Here is a 5,241-nt window from a genome sequence, read left to right on the forward strand (position 1 = left end):
GAGAGAGAGAGAGAGAACATGATGGGGGGGGGGTCAGAGGGAGCAGCAGACTCCCTGCTGAGCAGAGAGCTGGAAGGGGGACTCTCTCGATCCAGGGACTCCAGGATCATGACCTGAGCCAAAGGCAGTCACTTAACCAACTGAGCCACCCAGGCACCCCTTAATTGGCTTTTCTGGTTAAAAATGAGGTGGACCATGTTCCCATGTATTTAGTGGCCATTTGCATTTCTTCTTTGTTCCAGTACTGGACTCTCAGTAAAGGAACCATTCTTAGAGTTTATGGCCAAGGGAGAGCCTTAAGGAGGGCGCTGGCAAGGAGAGCATTTCTTCTTGGGTTTTCCTCACATCACCATGTGACTGAGTGACCAGGGAAGACAGAGCAACATTCCTGTTCCCTTTCCAGTCTCCACACCCATCCACACAGCTCACTGCCCAACCTGGCAAGTGACAGCCTCTGAAAACCTGCTTCAGAGCTCAGAGTGCTCCAACTAAAGCACTACAGAGAACACCAAGAAAGAAAAGACCTAAGTGTCCATTCTAAAACTTGTTAGACTCACATCCCTCAGGACCAGGGACTGAGAGGCCCTCCTATTTACCTTCTAAGGAGGTCTTAAGCATGTGTGTTGGGGCGGGGGGCTGTTGTGTTGGGGAGAGAACCACATACATCAAAGGGTCAAATTTGGTCAAAGGTAATTAACTGACATTTGGCCACATTCTCCCCATTCTGGTCTTCTCCATTGATTCTCTGCCTCTCATCCCCTCTTTTTATCCTGGACCATTCAGATTATCTGTGAAGCTGTAGGAAGTGAACCTCTGTACTGAGAGCTGAGATAAAATGAGGGGGCCAGGCCTCTACATGGCCTCCATGAACCACACCTTTGCTCCAGACCCTGGCTGAGCCCAGGTGACAGGAGGATGAGGCCGTCCTCAAATACAACACATGGGCTCACCTACCACAGCCAAGATTGCCTGTGCCCCAGGCACAACTTCAGCCCCCCTCACCATCCCTGACTGATTCACCTCTCTGCCCCCGGTGCCTGGCTCTCTTCCTGGCACACATCAGTGGGCAAGAAACTGCTGCTGCCCCCATTCCTGTCTGGAATGAAGCTGGGGATTAAGCAGATTAAATCACCTTAAAATAAGCTGTTGATAAAATGCAAATATACTTCCCCAATTTACCTAGAATCTAACCAGATAAGAAAAACCCTTAACACAAAAACTGGATTTTGGGGGCGCCTGGGTGGCTCAGTCGTTAAGTGTCTGGCTTCAGCTCAGGGCATGATCCTAGCGTTCTGGGATCGAGCCCCACATCAGGCTCCTCTGCTGGGAGCCTGCTTCTTTCTCTCCCACTCCCCCTGCTTGTGTTCCCTCTCTCTCTGGCTGTCTCTCTCTCTAATAATAAATAAATAAAATCTTTAAAAAAAAAAAAAGACTGGATTTTGTTAGGAGTCAAATTATCCCTGGAAACATAAGAAAGGATAAAATGATGATGGAAATAATTTGTATCTTGAAATCATTTTTAGCAGAGAAGAGCTAAAGACCATTTTAATAAGCAGTGGTTAGAAGCAGTGGGCCAGAATTCTAGTTTATTTTTGGTATTATGCTCAAGTAGTATGTTTTATATACTAATCAAGACATTAAAAGCAAAGGGTGCTCCCCCCCACCCCCGCCGCCAGGCTCCCAGCAGGCTGAGAGGTGCAATTTTCCCAAAGCTCTGAGGGAGCACCGTGGTCCTAGAGCCCCCAGCCTCTGTCAGAGCCCTCTAAGTCAGCCGGGATGCCAGTCTGGCCACGGGAGGTCTTGGCTCCCACGAAGTAGATGTCCACTTCACAGTCGGGAAGCCGAGACTTAGCCCTAGACTCATCTGACACTCCCCACCCCACCTCCCACCCCCCGGAACCTCCACTCCCCCCCTCTTACACAGTCTCTGCTTGGGGCGACCCACAGCCTTCCCAAACAGGTCTTGACCCCTTCCAGACTGCCCAGAGGCTCAGAACGAGGGCGGGCTTTAGACCTGGAGAGAATGACCGAACCCCACGCCCCGGAGTCCACGGAGCCGCACCCCAAACTGCCGGGGGCGGTGCGCTCTGAGGCCACAAAACCGAATTCAGGAGTACACCACCACTTCCGATTTTTTCCGCGGGAGAGGAGGACCGGGGCGCCCAGGCTCCACGGTAACCGCTAGGGGGCGCGCGTGGTCCAGGTCGGAGACGCTCGAACAATCTCGGATGGCGCCGCCCCGAGAGCACATCATCCCCGGACAAAACCCCCGGTGCAGATGCAAGTGCTTGCTGTTACCAGAGTAAGTAGAGTTCAGGAGGAGGTAAGAAAACTAGGTGAAATTGGGCTTTCAGCAACAAATATGGGCTTTCAGTAACCGTGTGGCTTTGAGCAATTCACTTAGCCTCTCTGAATGTCAGTTTTTTTCGGTGGCCACACAGGAATGATGGGATGCAGACTTCAGTGAGTTTTTGTGTATCTGAAGTAAGCAAATGGCTATGCACGTTACTATTGCAAGCAGTAGACCAGGAGTTGATGCAGCCAGGCCCAGGGGCAGCTGGAATCCAGTCAGTAGCTAGGCGAGATGGGCACTCTACCTCCTTCAAGAGCTAACATCCTGGTTTGGATCTGCACTAGACAGGACAGCTAGTGCGTTCACTCACTCATTCATTCAACAAGTACCTATGCATTTTGTCAAATGCTTTTTCTGCATCAATTGAGAGGATCATATGGTTCTTGAGTCTTTTCTTGTTGATATGATGTATCACATTGATTGATTTGCGAGTGTTGAACCATGCTTGCATCCCAGGTATGAATCCCACTTGGTCATGATGGATAATCCTTTTAATGTACTGTTGGATTCTATTAGCAAGGATCTTGTTGAGGATTTTGGCATCCATATTCATTAGAGAAATCGGTCTGTAATTCTCCTTTTTGAGGGGGTCTTTGCCTGGTTTGGGGATCAAGGTAATATTAGCCTCATAGAATGAGTTTGGTAGCTTTCCTTCTGTTTCTATTTTTTGAAATAGCTTTAGGAGAATAGGTATTATTTCTTCTTTGAATGTTTGGTAGAATTCCCCAGGAAAACCGTCTGGGCCTGGAGTTTTATTATTTGGAAGGTTGTTTATCACTGACTCAATTTCTTCATAGTTAATTGGCCTATTTAAGAAATCTATTTCTTCCTGTTTCAGTCTTGGTAGTTTATAGGTTTCCAGGAAGGCCTCCATCTCTTCCAGATTGTTTAGTTTTTTGGCATATAGCTGTTGATAAAAGTTTCTAATAATCCTTGCAATTTCAATGGTGCTGGTCGTGACCTCTCCCTTTTCAGTCATAATTTTAATAATCTCAGTCCTTTCTCTTTGTTTTTGGACAAGTTTTGCCAGTGGTCTATCAATTTTATGGATTCTCTCAAAGAACCAGCTTCTAGTCCTGTTGATCTGCTCTACTGTGGTTCTGGTCTCTAATTCATTGATTTCTGCTCTAATCTTGGTCAACTCCTTCCTTGTCAGTGGGTTAGGCCTGTCCCTCTGTTGCTGTTCCAGTTTCTTGAGGTGAGAATATAGAAACTGCATTTTAGATTTTTCTATTCTTTTGAGTGAGGCTTGGATGGCTATGTATTTCCCCCTTAGGACTGCCTTTGCAGTATCCCATAGGTTTTGGACCGTTGTGTATTCATTCTCGTTGGTCTCCATAAATTGTTTAATTTGTTTTTTGATTTCCTGGTTTATCGAGTCATTCTTGAGCAGGATGGTTCTTAGCCTCCAAGTGTTTGAGTTTCTTCCAGGTTTTTCCTTGTGGTTGAGTTCCAATTTCAGAGCGTTGTGGTCTGAGAATATGCAGGGGATAATTTCAATCTTTTGGTATTGGCTGAGACCTGTTTTGTGTCCCAGAGCATGATCTATTCTTGAGAATGTTCCATGGGCATTTGAATAGAATGAGTATTCTTTGGTTCTGGGGTGTAGTGTTCTATATATATCTATGAGGTCCAACTCGTCGAGTATGGCATTCAAAGCCTTTGATTCTTTGCTTAGTTTTTGCCAGGGTGTTCTGTCTATTTCTGATAGTGGGGTGTTGAGGTCCCCTACTATTACTGTGTTCTTATCTATATGTCTCTTTATTTTGGTTAAGAGTTGGCTTGTGTATCTTGCTGCTCCCCTGTTGGGGGCATATATATTAATAATTGTCATATCCACTTGTTGAATACTTCCTTTAAGAATAATATAGTGCCCTTCTGTATCTCTCTCTATGGCCTCTAGTTTAAAATCCAGTCTATCTGATATGAGAATTGCTACTCCAGCTTTCTTTTGAGGTCCATTTGCGTGGAAGATGGTACTCCATCCCCTTACTCTAAGTCTGAATGCATCTTTGGGTTCAAAATGAGTCTCTTGTAGACAGCAAATGGATGGGTCATGTCTTTTTATCCAATCTGCAACCCTGTGGCGTTTTATGGGAGAGTTTAAGCCATTTAGATTGATAGAGATTATTGACAGATATGATTTTAATGATGCCATTTCTCTTTAAAGTCTTTGTATCGGTTGTGACTTGCTGCTCTGTATCACTCTTGGGGCCTTTTTACCTTTATAGAGCCCCCCTTAATATCTCCTGTAGGGCTGGTTTCGTGGTTACGAAATTGGTTAATGATTGGCGATTTTGGAACGTCTTTATTTCTCCATCAATTCTGAATGACAGCTTTGCTGGATAAAGGATCCTTGGCTGCATGTTTTTCTCTGAAAGAGCTTTAAAAATGCCCCCCCAAGCCTTTCTCTCATTCCAGGTCTCTGTAGACAGGTCTGACGTAATCCTGATACCTTTGCCTTGGTACGTGAGAAATTTCTTTGCCCTGGCCGCTTTCAATACTGTATCCTTGGATCTAATATTTGCGAATTGCACTATGACATGCCGTGGCGTAGGTTTGTCCTGGTTGAGCTTGGATGGGGTCCTCTCTGCCTCTTGGACACGAATGCTTGTTTCCCTTGCTAGATTAGGGAAGTTTTCAGCTACAATTTGTTCAAATATCTCTTCTAGACCTCTGTTTTTCTCCACCCCTTCAGGGATGCCGATGATTCTGACATTGGATCGTTTCATAGAGTCAGTAATCTCCCGTAATCTACATTCGTGGGCGTGGATTTTTTTAAGACCAGCTTCTATTTTCGTTTTTTCTTCTACTAACCCATCCTCCAATTCGCTAACGCGTTCCTCTGCCTCGGTGACCCTGGCCGTCAGAGCCTCTAGTTTTGACTG

This window comes from Ailuropoda melanoleuca, chromosome 4, assembly GCF_002007445.2.
Source record: "Ailuropoda melanoleuca isolate Jingjing chromosome 4, ASM200744v2, whole genome shotgun sequence".
NCBI classification, from domain to species: domain Eukaryota; kingdom Metazoa; phylum Chordata; class Mammalia; order Carnivora; family Ursidae; genus Ailuropoda; species Ailuropoda melanoleuca.